Below are 16,889 nucleotides of genomic sequence, written 5' to 3'. Positions count from 1 at the left end.
AGAATTGAACCCTGGTCCCTGGTGCTGTGAGGCTGCAGTGCTAACCACTGAACCACCACACTGTCTCAAATCTGTTGTGATTTTCAAAAGGAATAAATATTGTACACAATAAAACCCATGCTCTTATCTTCACCTGAATAGTCAGCTAGGATCTTAAATGTCCTATCTGAAAGATGGTGCATCTGACAAAGCAGCTCTGTCTCAGTAGCGTACAGCACTATCAGCCTTGATTTTTGTCCTCAAGCCCTGGAGTGGGACTTGAGCCTTGAACCTTGAGATTCGTGGGCAAGAGTGACAACCGAGGCAACTGGGCCATGGTGACAATTATTAGGCCTAGATCCTTTTAGACTTAAAGAAGTGAAGCATTTGTTGTACAAAATCATATACGTTAACAATTATTTACATTTAAATCTCATCTTTAATGAATTAAAGCATCTCAAGGCACTTCATCTCTCATCTTTCTGGTATGATGACTTAGAAACTTCCACTGTATTAGTAAATGACTACACATGGCAAAGAGCTGTAGTGGTTTGCTGTTGCCCTCTGCAATGTGGCTGACCAGGAAATGTTGCCTGCTTTTACTGCTTGCCATCAGGCTTTCTGGAAGGTTTACAGAGTGTTAATCTACCAGTTTTGGCCATCTTAAAACTGTACCTTCAGTGGCTATCAAACATGACTTGTGCTCAGTTTCTGGTCCAGATGTAGGGGCACTACAACTGTATCACATGGACTCCAAACTTACAGCACGGATTTATTAGCAAAAACCGTTTTGACACCTAACTAAATAAAAACATTAGGAAAGGTAACCAAAAATTTGTTACAGATGTAGATTTTCAGTAGCCTCTTAAAAGGCAAGGAGGAAGTTAGGGAAGCAGTGAGATTTAAGCTCTGGAATTCTCTCCCTAAGCTCTCTGTCTTTCTTTCATTTCAGATACTGCTTAAAAACTAGTTCTTTATCCATACTTTAGTTCAGCTCCCCAATATCTCATATGATTCAGAGTCAAAATGTTTGACAAGACTTCTCTTAAGTGTTTTGTTTAAAACCATGTTCAAAAAAGGTCCTATACAACATTGCTGTTATTGGTGAACTGGAAGCCAGTGAAGGTCAGTGAGCATAGGTGTGATGGACTTGCTGATGGTTAGGTAGATGAAATAGATTTGATGTCAGGAAGTATTTCCTTTCACAATTAGTCCTTGAATTATGTAAAAAGTTGCCAGCTTAATGAGAATGCAAACATTTAAAAAGGGAATTGAGAGAGTTCCTGGCCATGGGATGACATCACTGAATAGAAAAGATGCGTACAGTTTTGTAAATGTCTCCCAGTTACAGTGGAGTCCACAAAGTTTCTCAGTTGTTTCAGAGGAGTCAAAAGGTTTGGCTTGAGAGACTGTGTGGCTAATTTGTGAAAGATGGGTAGAAGAATTGTGGCATGTCTAAGTTGAATCATGGCAATTCAGGGCATCCTTTATAGAGCTAATGGCTTTTTCCTATTCCTGGTTTGCTTCAGTCTTGATATGCAGAAACTAACACACCCAGCAATGTAATTAATTTGCAATAAACTGGCTACACTATCAGTAAAATAAAGGTGACAGTTTCGCAATTAGTCAAAGGTGGCAATACAATGTGAAAGCAGTTTAAACTTGTATGAAATCATGGTCACTAATGACACATTCTCCTCAAAGGTCAGCACCAGTTGAACACCAGCAGCACAAGAAGAAATGGTACCCAAAACACAGCATGGAATCCAATCTCGAAACATATCAGAACAATATACCATTAATCTTTGTTGAATTCAAAGTATCCCAGAAACTTCCCCAAATGTCTGGATCGAGTAAAATCCAGGTACAGATATTGTTCAGACAGTATGGTTGACAAATAAAGCTCAACACTGATCAGAGTAGCTTCGTAAACAGATTGTTGATACTGAAAAAGTGTCATTTAAACAAGATCTAAAGGCCCACTGAAAAATAATACACCTAAACATTTTAAATGGATCATATTAGGAGATAATTATTTCTTGGTCTATCATAGAAAGTCATGTGGCATCAAATGACCCAATGATCAAATCAATGCCTGTACTGAAGGTCTGTATAACTCTTAGGCAAATATATCTTGAATGCAGTTTCAAAATAATCAATGTGTAAAAGCAGGACAAGGCAACAGTACCAATGTAATAACTTACGTTGAAAATTATTATTGGAACCCCAACTTAGGATCAGCATATTTTAATAAAAAATGTATTCAAGATATCACATTGAGGTTGTACAGGACATTGGTGAGGCCTCTTCTGACGTACTGTGTCCAGTCAGATTGCCGAGTTATAGGTAGGATATTATTAAGCTAGAGAGGGTTCAGAAGAGATTTACCAGGATGTTGCTAGGCATGGAAGGTTTGACTTATAAAGAAAGGCTGAATAGGCTAGGACATTTTTCACTGGAGTGTAGGAGTTGAGGTGACATTATAGAAATTTATAAAAGCATGAGGGGTACAGGTAGGGTTAACAGTAGGCGTCTTTTCCCTAAGTTGAGGGATTTCAAAACTAGCAGGCACATTTTTAAGGTGAGAGAAGCGAGATTTAACAAAGATATGAGGGGCAATTTTTTTTTTAAAACATAAGAGGGCAGTTCACGTGTGGAATGAACCTTCTGAGGAAGTGGTAGATGTTGGCACAGTTACAACATTTAAAAGACTTTTGGATGAGTACATGAATAGGAAAGGTTTGGGGGAATATAGGCCAGCAGTAGGCAGGTAGGACTAGTTTAGTTTGGGATTATGTTCGGCATGGACTGGTTAGACCAAAAGGTCTGTTTTGTGCTGTACAACTCTACGAAAGAAAACATGACCTCCAGTCTGAAATTTCAACATTCCTGCAAACCAATGATCAACCAACTAGAAAAAAATCAAATAGATTCATTTTATTCTTGCTTTCCTATTTAGATAAAACACAATGATTCTGGCTTCATGATTTAAACTGGAAAATGAGGAGTTAATAAATCACGGGGATAAGCAATGAGGAAAGATTAAAAGTTTTCAAGATAAGTCTAGGATAAAGGCAGTGGAGTCAAACAATTAGAGCCAGACCTTTCAGAAGTGAAATTAAACATTTCTACATGTGAAGCATTAAAAATGTGGAACCTGCTTCCACAATGGCAATTAGCACAAAATAAACTGTTAATTTAAAAAAACTATGATTAATATACTTTTTTTAGACAAAAGAGGCAATGGGGTAAAGGCAGATTTACGGAGTTAGGTCACAGATCAGTCATAACCTCAAAGAATGGTATATAACAAAACCATGGATCTAAATGGCCTAATCCTATTCCCATGTTACAAAACAAATACAATACCGACGTTTTTGCAGTGATAATCTTTGTCTTCCAAATACTGATCACGTACATAATTCATTACTTAACCAGACAGAATTTCAAACATCATGTATCCATGTAGTTAAAATGTAGTGATGTACTACATGACTTAATCTTACACATAGTTTACGGTTTCAATCTGTACATCAATGCTGGTAGAGGGAAGGATGGGAATTGGGATAAACAGAGAGGAAATACAATATGCACCAAGAATTGAGAGAGATAAAGCACCAGAGTAAGAAATAGTATAGTGACGTCAGAGTAAGATGATTTTCAATAAGGTTTACATTATGTTTAACGTGCACGTATGAAGCTGATTAAAAAAAAAATTGGCAAGCTTAGATGCAAAGAGCCAAATGGGAATATGATGATATGACAGTAATGGAGATCTGGCTCATAAAAGGACAGGCCTAATTACTAAATACTGATGGATACAATGTATTATGGAAAGACAATGAAGGAAAGAAAGAAGAGTGCCAAAATCGATCGAAGATAATATTAACTGTGGAGAGGTGGTCCTACTGGAGCTGAGGACAGAATCTATTTAATAAGAGCTGGGAAGCAACAGTGGTATTATTACACTAGATGGTTACTCTATGGGCTAAGTAGTGGGAAAGAAAGGGAACAAACTTGCAAGGAAACTACAGAGTACAAAAACTATAATGAATTATATTTTAAGACTTCATTTATCCCAGTCTCTCCTGGGATAGTATTAGCATAAAGGCCAGGAAGAGTTTTTGAACTTTTGAGAATTTGATACATCTGTATGTTTACAAATAAACGAGGAGGTGGCGTTGCTGAAAATTTGCTGCTGGGGAATCAGTGGATCAAGAGGATCAAGTGTCAATAAGAAACAGTGATAATGGTATCACAAGGTTTGGGTCAGCTACGGAAAAGGACAAAGATCAATCTAGAGCAAAAATACTTAATAAAAGGACAATCAGTTGCAGTGGGGAGAGAACAGATCTGGTCCAGGTAAATTGGAATTAAAGACTGGCAGACTAAATTGCAACAGCGCAAATAGGCTGCCTTTCAATAGGTGATGGATCAGTATATCCCCAGAGGGACAAGGTAGGACAAACAAAGCCAGATCCCCCTTCATAATAAAGGCAGAGAGAGCAAGAAGAAGAAGAAAAAGGCTGTGTATGATATATCAAGTTGGAAAAATAATGGAAAGCAAGGCTGAACAGAGAACGTCAAGGGGGAAGTGAAAAAAGAAACAAATAAGAAAGGACTGGCAGTTAATAAAAAAGGGAATCCTAAAGTCTTCTTTTTGCATATAAATAGTAAAAAGATAGTAAAAGGAGTAGGTGTTAAGTAGCAAAAGGGAATTTACTCATGAAGGCAGGGTATATGGCCAAGGTACCAATGAGTACTTGACATCCCTTTCTACTAAGAACAGTGATGTTGCTAAAGTTATAGAGAAAAAGGAGGTTGTTGAGAAATGGATGAGCCAAATATGATAAACTGAAGGTATAAAGAAGACTATCTGTACTTAAAGTTGATGTCACCAGACTCAATGAGATGCAAGTGTGTGTATGTTGCTAGCAAGTAAGGGTTGCTTGAAAGCACTTACTCCTTTCACACTTGGCAAATGATTAAGGCTGTACTGATGTGGAGCTTATTGAATGGATTAGATTTATCCCACTTTTTGTAGACACAACATAGTAGGCATTTTACGAACATGCATCTACATCCAGCTATCTAGAAGGTGGTGATATGGGATTTCTCACCCTTCACACAAGCAGTTAGAATAACAATTCTTTTTTTCTGTTCCACCATGAAGAACTGCAGAATGTGTAACAATGTGTTTATTTCTTAATTGCTTCTGCTTGCCTTCTCATCTCCATGTTAGCACTTGATTTGTTAAATGGACAGTAAAAAAAATTACATTTGTGCACAAAAAACAAAAGTTATGACATAAATAAATGTTTTTGGAGGACTAACGTTGAAGAAATTCAAACTGCCTCTTTCAAAAAAAGAAAATTATGGCACATGCTGATGACATTATTGCTATTGGTGTAATAAACTAATGTTACATTGAAGTAAATCCTGATTAATGCACAAGTTACATTAATGATAATTCTCACCCAAGTAAAAGTTCTCACCAAATGGATAAAATTGTGAAGAGGTGTGTGTGTCGGGGGTGGGGGGGGGGGGGGGGAAGCGGTTTGGGGATTGCTACTGCAGAGATGCTTTTATACAAATGATATTTTAAACAAAAGGAAATCTGTGACAGGACAGCACTACACAAGCATTAAGAATAACCACTGTAGGAAAAAAACACTGATTCTGAATGCAATTCAAAAGTATTAGCCTAAGCTTTCATGTACAGCTCCACAGAATTTAGATTCCAACTTTGATTATTTAAGATATGTTGCTATTGTGCGCCAAACATTACCAGTTCTCACCAAGGATTTATAGCAGCAAAACTCTTCACAATAAAAGAGGAAAATAGCCTAAATTAACTCTGTGCATTACTGAATGATATCAACAGGCCTTACACAAAGTATGCCACCGCACTCTTTCATCCAAAACTACAGAGTCTGAGATCTTGTTTCTTATTTTCTGGGGGTCAGGCAGAAGCACAATGGACATAAAAGGTTCTAAAAGGTGACAAAACAGTATTACAGTATACACATTATTTCATAGAAAACAAGCAAGTACTAAAAATACTATAGCTGTTTAACAGTGTCTCCCATCAAAAAAATGTCAAGCTCATATTTCCTGCCTTTAACCAAAAGTCTGCAATTTGAAAACTCTAGTTACTAGTGCATCATTTAACAAAGCTACTCTGGTTAAATTTACAGATTAGTTTTGCTATGCGTGAAACAGTGCCGTTTTCTTGTAAATAGTGAAAAATAGAATCATGTCATCCTAATGCCATTTTAACAGCCAAACATAAACTGAAGTTTCAGATATTATTTGCGCGATTGATAACTTGGTAAAGTCAAGAGAATGAATGTGTAGCGAAAGTGCCTGCAGTACTGGCTCCTTTACGTTATTTAGTTATTTTATGTTTCAGTTAATTACAAAAAGAGTAGCACTATTTCTATTTCCAAACTTCAAGACAAGTGCAAACACTGCTGAATTATACAGTTCACAAAATTCCAAAATAATCAAGTCTGACTAGGTTTGTAAGAATAGCACCTCAGATTCTCCTGGGATTCTACAACCCAACTTTAGAGTTTACAATGCATTTAATAAAAAAGACGCAGCAATAAAATAAACAGTTGCCGCAAGCACAAAATGTTTTGGAAAACCGTAACTGTAAACATCATAGAGATGCATCTAATTAATCGAAAAGAACAAAGGAGAACAAAGGGAATACCATATTTTAAAAAAAAATCGAGAAGCGTCTCAGATTAACTGTGCACTAAAATTCCGAAACCTTTAACCCAATTTCTGAAATAATGCGACAACATCTCGATCGCGTATTAAAATATGTTGATTTTAGGTCAAATGAAGTCAGGAAAAGTAGCGCTCAGATGTTGGCTAGTGAGAGACAAAGGCAGCAGTGGCGGTAGGAGCTCCTGCACTTGCAGAGACAGAACTCTATCCCATCCTCAAGGGGGGAAACTCTTCCCCGCCTTGACTGACTGAGTGCCAGCATCAGCTGCTGCTCCTATCCGAACTTGGAGCCGGGGAGAAGGGAGAGAAGACCGACTGCTGTCCCAGCGATTGACACTGTGATGTGAACCCATATCCTGGCGGGTTTCTCGGCCACCCGGCCCGGGGCTTTGGAGTGAGTGTGTGAGGCCCACACTCAGACTTTAACACTCAGCGCCAGACAGAAACATCAGCCAACTCAATTACATCATTTAATTCTCATTTATTCTTTCTCCCCCCGGAAAAAATTTTTTAAAAACTTGAAGATCGTGAGGGAGGAGAAAGACAGATCAACCAGAAACGGCAGCGGATTCTCTTACCCCCTGTGCCGTCTGAATTCTCGTTTAAACTGCCCGAGGAATCATGCTGAGTGCCCACACACCCTCCCATGGGTGAGCTCCTGTCACTTTGACAACAGACCGACTGACCCAGCCGGCACAGGACCCGCTCAGACGGCCGCGCGCCTCGCCATAACCAAGCTCCGGATCCACCTCCCTCCCGTGCCGCCACGCCCACATTCGTGGTGCGGCCTGACCCCGCCTCCTCCAGGTTCCCCCGGCGACCGTCGAAAAGTAGCCACGCCCTTTCCTCCAAGAGGCCGTGCCCTTTCCTCCTGGGGTGCCCCGCTGGCCCGCCCCTTTGCCTAAGATCCGCGCGACAAGTAGCCCCGCCTCTTTCGCTTCGACCCCGCCCCTTCCCTGACCATCACTGATCCAGCCCGCCTCACAAACTAGCCACACCCCTTTTCCAGCGAGGCCCCGCCTCACGCCGTACATCAGATGCAGAGCTGATGCTGGGGATCCTACGGTAATATTTAACTGTTTTTGTTCTATTTGTTTCCAACGGTTTTTGGCTTTTATTTTGCTGTTTTTTGGGGAGGGGGGCTGAGGGTGTGTGTGAGGATGGGACTGTATTCCTTCCCCCTGCGATGTACTGGGGAGTACTTTTGCGCTCGACCTGCCGCCCTTCTGAGGCCGGGGTCGGCTCCTTTTTCATATTTTCATACTTTCATTCTCCTCTTCACAAGCCAGTTTGGGTTTATCACACACTACCGTCTCCCACATCCCGGTTTTATTCCATTTCCGGACGATTGGCGACATTGGCATTATAAAGCTCGTTAAACCCTATATCAAGTGACTTGACACCAAACTTTCTCTTTAAACCTCCTGTGACCATCTTGGGACACAGGCCCGGACTTTCCGCTGGCCTGACAGTTGTTATTCCAGAGGAAGATATTGCCCTGGAAATTGAGTTTTCCGCTGAACAATTTCCCTGCGCTGAGAACCCGCTGAAAGTCTCCACTTAAATCAGAAACCTCTCCTTCAAGCCAATCACCTGCCAGACAACAATTCCCCTCCACTCCCACCCTTGCCAGACCCTAATCTGACAACACGCCTCCACTTCCTCACCGTTTCCTTTGACCCTAGAAGACCTTTTCTGTCATTGAGTGTCACCTGTCTCATCCTATCAAAGACTTTCCTCTTTGTCCTACTGATCCCTCACTCGAAACCTATTTCGTTAAAACTCTGACTAGCTAAAAATGTAAGGTCATCCTTGACCTGAAAGATCATCTCTATTGCTTCTCCACAGATGTTGCCTGACATTGAGTTTTTTTTCCAGCATTTCCTATTGTTTCCTGCATTCTCTGCCAAAGGTAGGTCCAATCACAACATCCTAATCTCAAGAAGGCAGCCAGAATGGGATCATAATCCATGCTGTTGGCACCAACTTAGTGCACGTGGGCAATAAGACCATAAGACATAAGAGCAGAAATTAGGCCATTCAGCCCGTCGTGTCTGCTCCACCATTCAGTCATGGCTGATAAGTTTCTCAACACCATTCTCCCGTATTCTCCCGTTTTCTCCCTGTAACCCTTGATCGCCTTGACAATCAAGAACCTATCTATCGCCGTCTTAAATGAACTCAATGGCCTGGCCTCCACAGCCTTCGATGGCAGTGAATTCCATAGATTCATAATTCATAAGGTAGGCAGCCTTACTGCACTCACCTATCACCATCCCACCTGCCTTCCCCAGCCCAACTCTCCCTCTCTCTATTTATTTCAGGGCCTCCTTCCCCCTTCCCATTTCTTAAGAAGGGTCCCGACCCGAGGCGTCGGCTTTCCTGCTCCTCTGATGCTGCCTGGCCTGCTGTGTTCCTCCAGCTCCACACTGTGTTATCCCTTGTAGAACACCACTTGTCACTGGCTGCCATCCTGAGAAGGACCCCTTTATCCCCATTCTCTGCTTTCTGCTGGACAGCCAATCTACTATCCATGCTCGCACCTTGCCCCTAACACCATAGGCCCTTATCTTATTCAGCAGCTTCCTGTGCAGCACCTTGTCAAAGGCCTTCTTGAAGTCCAGGTAGATAACATCCATTGGCTGTCCTTGGTCTGATGTGCTCGTTACTTCCTCAAAGAATTCTAACAGATTCGTCAGGCATGACCTCCCCTTGCTGAAGCCATGCTGACTTTGCCATATTTTACTATGCACTTCCAAGTATTCAGAAATCTCATCCTTCAGAATGCACCCTAAAATCTTACCCACAACTGAGATTAGGCTAACTGGACTGTAATTTTCAGTCTTTTACCTTACTCCCTTTTTAAACAGGGGTGTCACCTTAGTGATTTTCCAGTCCTTTGGGAGCTTCCTTGACTCTAGCAATTCCTGACAGATCACCACTAACACCTTCACTATCTCTTCAGCTATCTAATAGATGTTGATAGCTATTAGATGCACTGCAACAACTCACCAAAGGCTCCTGTGACAGCACCTCACAAATCCCTGATTTCTACCACCTAGAAGGACAAGGATATCAGAAGTACAGGATGACCATCACCAGGAAATCCTCCAAGCCACACACCATCCTTGACTTGGAACTATACCACCATTGTCACTGGGTCAAAATCCTGGAACTCCCACTTTAATAGTCATGTGGATCTACACCATGTGGACTACAGTAGTTGAAGTAGGCAATTCAAAGGCATTTACAAATCTGCAATAAATTCTGGCTTTGGAAGTGACACGCACATCCTGTGAAGGAATGAATAAAAATAAATAATTATGTGGCCTTACGCTCTGAATTCTTGTTTGAAGAGATATTTTATAAGCCTTAACAAGATTGAAGTTGGGGCTTAGGCAACTAAGATGTAGCTCTCATTTGTGTGCAGAAGGGTGAGAAGCATGAACAAGAGATCAGAGGAACAGAATACTCTGGGTTTGACTGTAAGATGTAGGGGTTTGGGTTATAGAATGTTTACAGAAATGGGGAGCTTTAAGGCTGTAATACAATGATTTACATACATGAAAATTTTAGATCTGAAGTAGTCGGCCGGCAATGATGGAGGTTGGCTGATTGGGACTCGTTGAAGGATACATATGGCAGCAGAATTTGAACAACCTAATGCTAAAAATAGGGCAGGAAATGTGAGGTGATCAAGAATACAGTGAAATTGTGAGCTTGGAGTTGACTGATCTATAAATGATAGTTTCAGTGGCAAGTGAGCTGTGATAGGGACAGAGGTCAGGGTTTTTCACAGAGGTAGAGTGGGCAGTTTCTTTGATGAAGACGTTTCAATTAGGCTGTATCAGTAAGTTGTCATGAAAATATGGCAAGACATTTTTTGTTACTGAAATTGCACTTTGTAACAATAGCAGTCCCATATAAAAATACTGATAATCAAGCAGTCTTCAGCATTTGAAAATTAAGTAGCAGTTGGAAATTCAGGTTCAGCTTTAAAGATTTTTTTCTTAATTATTTACCAAAGTTTTCCTTATTTAAATTAATTGCTAGTGGATTAAATTTTATAAAATGGTCCCAGTTAAAATAACAAAAAGAAAATCAATAAATAAATAATACATTTGATTTGGATCATTATTTGAACTTGCTGATAAGCATAGTGGAAGCCTGATGAGACTGCACAACATTTGCTGGACCATCAAGAACCATACCAGCGGAGACAGTAAAAACAGCCTGACTTCAGTATAGGTAATTCTGCTATTACACGTGTTTCATTGATGCAAATTGGCTGTAATGTGATTGATGAATAGTGGACGCTGTTTGGAATAGGCAAACTTTCTGTTGTACAGGTATAGCAATTTTTCTATAGCGTGAGGTCACACAAGAATGCAGCTATTGCGTTATAGGAGAACTACCTATAATTAGCAATGCTGTATTTGCCAAGGATGTTTAGCATATGCTGAAGGCTGAATGTAGAAGCTCTTAGTCCAGACCATAACTATAGAAAAAGGAGTAGGCCATTTGGCCCCTCGAGTTTACTCTGCCATTCAGTAGGATGATGGCTGATCTGAAGTGGATCACAGTCTGCTTTTGGATAGTCCCACACTGCGCGAATTTGTATTTCTTTTAAAGTATGATGGCTCTTCACTATTAAAAGAATGAGTCACAAATAAAAAAAAAATTTGTAAAGAAAATAATGTGCTCTGATTTATTATTTTACCATAAAGCAAATGTAAAGTTTCAAACTGACTGATATGTCTGTCAGGCTTCACCTATTTGGTGTGAAACATATTTGTTTTCTTCATAAAAATGCAAGTTATTTTTGTACATCTCAACCGTTTAAAATAGACTGAGTTCCATCTGTTGAAATAATTTTGTGGTCTCCCAATCTTTTTGATTAAAAATGTCTCTCAACGTTTGCTAACAATTTGGCATTAGTATTCAATCAGTTCAAAAGAAATCAGACATTATCTTTCCATGAAAAACATTAAATATGCACAAAAGTAAACAAATGCAGACTCCTACAATGCAATATGGTGCAGAAGAAGGCTATTTGGTCCATCAAGTCTATACAAGTTCTCTGTAAAATTGAATCAATTCAATTTACTTGGGTCACATTGAAGTGAATGGAAGACAATGAAAAAGAAAGATAATGGGCTGAATTTTTGAGTCCCACCAGGATAGAAATGGCAGTGGGCGGGGGTCTAAAACACCACACCAGCTGACATGCTGATTTCCTAATGGTATTCCTAGTGCTGAACAGTTTTTCAGGTGTTTGGGGTGGTGGTCCAGTGATCCTGCCTGTATTGTGATAACATCTAATTAAGTTGGTTGAAGATCTCATTTACTTTGCATTAAAGGCAGATTTTTGCGGCCATGTACGTACTGCACTTCTTCTCTGGAATAAACCAAATAAATGGACTTAGGGTTCAGGTAATTTCCTGCCCCAGGAAATTAACTGCATTTCTCCCCTAAAATAGTAAGTGGTGCAGTAAAGGATGTGGCCACTGGGAAACAGATACCATCAGGTCAGCACATGCTCTGGGAAGAGTGGATAATAAGCACTTAAGCAGTGCAAGGGTTATTACCCTAACGACATGAGGGCATAAGAATGGGGAAGGCTGCCAAGTGTTATTGGGCTGCAGTTGACAAGGAGGATGCAGATTTCAGGTTTCGGACCCAGTGGCTCTGAGCAGCACTCTCCAGAATAAGGGCTGAACTCCAAGCATCAGGAAGACGGAGGAAAGTGACAAAGGGCAGGATAGGACAAAGCCCCGAGCATACAATCTAACAACAAAGTCAGATCTACCTGGAGATGGTCATGATTCAGTACTATAGTAGATTGTGAACCTTTACATAGCTGGCCTTGGATATCTGCATCTTCATTGTAGAAGACCATGCCCCTCAAACCTCTCAGGTTCACCATGCCCTTTCAGCGGTGGTTAAAGTAACTTGAAAGTTTTTGCTTTTGAATCTTTCCAGATATAAGCTCTGGACCTTCATGGCATCTCAGAAATAGATGAGTACACTGCACCTCGCAGATCTTGACTGCCATTTTTGCCAGAGCTGGATGGTGCCAGTTGAAGATAGACACAACCTTGGAGACACAGCTGGCTTTACTCAGCTCCACTGGTTTCCTCCAGAACAAGTGCCATTGATTGTACACATGGGCACCTAATGACTTAACCAATGTCACCCTATCTAAATGTATGTGGGGACCAAATGATATGAGAGTAACTGATGGATGGTGTACATATAAAGGGTCTGTTAGTGCTTCTTTAAAATTTTACTGAACCTCTGAATCCAGTGATAGTGAAGAAGACCTCATTGTGTCAGAATCTGCACATATAGGGGATGCAAGAAAAGAACAAAAATTTAGCCTTGCAGAGAATAAACCTCTGCAGTGTTTAGGCTTCCTGATACAACTCCATATATGCTGTGATGGTAGAGCACAATCTCATGTGCACATCTTGCTCTGGTCAATTTCCATGTGATCCTGGCTATTTCCATCTCTTTGTCATCTACAGGCATGCAAGTTGATACTATCATGTAAGTTACTCGAAGAGTACAATAAACATGGAGAAAAATGTGCCAAAGCAAGTTAATATCAGGAAAGATTTTTCACTGTGCACATCATGAAAGTTTCTGATATTGTTCGAACGTAACTGGTGGAGCTGTACATGTTCTTGGGGGCAGCCAGTTTTCTGTAATAAGTTAATACTAATAATTTTCTGTAATAGTTAAGAGTCAGTCTCTGCTGACACGCTCAATAGACTTGGTAAGGTCTGCAAAGGCAATGTAAAGTGGCATTGCCACTTTCGAAGCACTTAGAAGTAAAAGCTTTGAGGAAGGTATGGAATATGGAGAAATATAATTATTACAAAGTATATAATTTTAAAACAATCTGATATTTTAAAGAGCTATTTTATACATTAACTATTTTAAGAAGTGCTATGTTAAATGTTCCCAGTTTAAATAATAAATATTAAGCTGAAGCTCCATCAGAAATCCTGATTGCAGTGTGTTAATGGAAAATAATTTGCCAAGATCTTTAAGTAAATTTAGATGGAGTGTTATGATGTCACTTATAAAAAATTATGCAGCCTCAAAAATTTTCTGAAAGCTTTTAGGATGCTGGCTCAGAAATATAATAAAATATCCAGCAATAATGATGATGATGAAAATTTTATTTGACATTTTGACTTCTTTGAACTAGAACTCACAAAGAAATTAAATGGCATGTACGCTGTTGTCATGTGCCATGCACTGAGACGGATCAATGTCAAATGGTTGTTTGCTAGCTGGGATCTATGTTGGATCTGATCAGAGATAATACTGCCATAAGATGTTCAACTTTGAAATTAAAAGAGTACAAGTGCTATCTATACATTACATGGTTTAAATAAAGGCCACTATTATTAGGTTCTTGAATAATTAAGGCAATACATGACAATAAACAACAAATTGATGGTAATGAATGTTCAGTGTGTCAATATGGTGCAAACTGATTACATGTTTGGACAGGGTCTCCACCATGGATTTGAAGAAGTTGTCATTTTTCTGTTTTAAAGGAGTGTACAACTTGGGCACAATATTTTCATTTGATCAAAAAACATCCTGCGTTCCAGTTATAACCTGAATAATGAATGAAATCATTAATAGTTATCAACATTAGCTACCTGTGAAAAAAATTATGTCAACTTACATTTTTAATTCTGTCCCAAAGCCTCCGGAATTAAACAAAAAAAAAATCAATGTTTAGCATTTCTGTAACTGAGAAAATGTGTATACACACACACACACACACACACACAAACACACACGGAGGAAAAAATAATTTTCCCAGAATACAATGCAAGATAATTCTGACAGTTTCTTTAGAAACATAGAATAAGTTTCTGATTGGTCATGCCTAATTTTAGGCAAAATGTGAATAAACCATTTAAACAGATTTTAAATGGAATTGTTGTATTATTTTAGCGTTGAAGTGAAGGAACCTTGATTTAATTTGTGCAAGGTCATTATTTTCTGATTTTACTATTCATATCCTGCTTATCGAATGAACCCAGAGTTATAACCCATCTCAAGCATGAGCGGAATGATACCTCAGGCCTTGTTGTAGATGTTTTCATCCATGGAAAGAATGGCCGCCTGATTGGAACAGTCAAATGCAAGCAGATCCACACCAATGGTTTGTACAATATGAATGCCAGATTTAGTAGGATGAATGATACCATTACCTTGGATGTTCATCGTTCCACTGCTGTGCTTAGCTAACCTTAGCTAAGTTACTACTGAAATCCTCATTCGACTATTTGTTACCTCAACACCTAACCATTGTAACACACTTCTGGTTGGCTTCATATCGTCCAACTTGCATGAACTTGATGTAATTCACAAACTCTACATTTGTGTTCTAACTCACACCAAGTCTTATTGATCCATCACCTCTCTCTTCACTGACTTATATTGGCTCGCGATTATCTAAAAATGTAGATTTTAACAATCTCATCTTTGTTTCTAAATTCCAACAGTGCCTTTAACCAACCCATCCCCCCACCTCTGCAATTTCCTCCAGCACTACAACACTCCAGCACAGCAGGTGTACTGTGGTTCAAGAAGGAAGCTCGCCACCACCTTCTCAAAGATAACTAAAGATAAGCAATTGTCAGTCATCTAAGTGATGCTTAACATCTTATGCAAGATTCTTTTGAAATGATATTGACGTTCACCTATTTGTGGATACGTGATGATAAGACTATAAAAGGAAAAGAAGTAGGCTCACAGACAGCAAGAACTGCAGATGTTGGAGTCAGAGACAACACAGTGTGGAGCTGCAGAAACGCAGCAGGCCAGGCAGTATCAGAGGAGCAGGAAAGTTGATGTTTCGGTTCGGGACCCTTCTTCAGAAATGGGGAGGGGGAGAGGGAGCTGGGAAATAAATAAACTAAAAGTAGGCTATTGCTTTTAAGTCTGATTCACCATTCAATGAAATCATGGCTAATCTGATAATCTTCACCCCCACTTTACTGTTCTTTCCCCATAACCTTGGATTCTCTTACTGGTTAAAAATTCTGTCGATCTCTGCCTTGAAAATATATACAGCCTTCTGCAGTAAAGAATTCCATAGCTTCACTACCCGTGGAGAAAAGAAATTCTTCCTCATTCCTGTCTCAAATAGCTGACTCCTTACTCTGAGATAATGCTCTCTTGTCCTAGAATTTCCCACATGGAAACAATTTCTCAACATCTATCTTGTCAAGCCCCTAAAATTTGTATATTTCAATAAAGTTGGCTGCCATTCTCCCTAAAACAATAAAGACAGCACTAACCTACCTCATATTCCTCACCTTTCCTCAAGAAAATTCCTTTATACTCAGGATCAGCCTAATGAACCTTGTCTGGACTGCCTCAAATGCCTCAAGGCCAAAACTTTATAGTATTCGAGGTGTGATCAAACTAGTGTCTTGTGTAGTTTTAGCAAGACATCTTCATTTTTATACTGCATTCCCTTTGACGTATAGGCCAACCTGCCATTTGCCTTTCTTATTACCTGCTGAGCTTACATGCTTCTTCCTGTCCCGCAGGCCCGACCAGTCCACCTCCACTGACACCCTCATCCACTTAGCCGAACTCGTCCTCACCCTCAACAACTTCTCTTTCAATTCCTCCCACTTCCTACAGACAAAGGGGGTGGCCATGGGTACCCACATGGGCCCAAGCTATGCCTGCCTCTTTGTAGGTTACGTGGAACAATCCCTCTTCCGTACCTATACTGACCCTAAACCCCACCTCTTCCTCTGTTACATTGATGATTGTATTGGCGCCGCCTCGTGCTCCCACGAGGAGCTCGAACAGTTCATCCACTTCACCAACACCTTCCACCCCAACCTGAAGTTCACCTGGACCATCTCTAATACCTCTCTCTCCTTCCTGGACCTCTCTGTCTCCATCTCTGGCAACCACCTAGAAACCGATCTCCATTTCAAGCCCACCGACTCCCACAGCTACCTAGAATACACCTCCTCCCACCCACCTTCCTGCAAAAATGCCATCCCCTATTCCCAATTCCTTCGCCTCCGTCGCATCTGCTCCCAGGATGAGGCATTCCACTCCCGTACATCTCAGATGTCCTTGTTTTTCAAGGACTGCAACTTCCCCCCCCAGTGGTC

The 16,889-nt window shown here is 40.2% G+C and overlaps 1 long non-coding RNA gene across 1 annotated transcript; it reads left to right on the top strand.

Moving 5' to 3' along the window:
• The first annotated feature begins 7,715 nt into the window (after positions 1-7,715).
• Positions 7,716-10,060, top strand: LOC125484531. The gene is made up of 2 exons (XR_007263356.1): positions 7,716-7,782; positions 9,683-10,060. It is a non-coding gene; the product is annotated as an uncharacterized LOC125484531 (long non-coding RNA).
• The last annotated feature ends 6,829 nt before the right edge of the window (positions 10,061-16,889 follow it).

This window comes from Rhincodon typus, chromosome 12 (genome assembly GCF_021869965.1).
Source record: "Rhincodon typus isolate 14 chromosome 12, sRhiTyp1.1, whole genome shotgun sequence".
In the NCBI taxonomy this organism is placed as follows: Eukaryota; Metazoa; Chordata; class Chondrichthyes; order Orectolobiformes; family Rhincodontidae; genus Rhincodon; species Rhincodon typus.
Note: the sequence above shows the minus strand (reverse complement) of the source record. Positions and strands in the feature narration are given on the sequence as shown.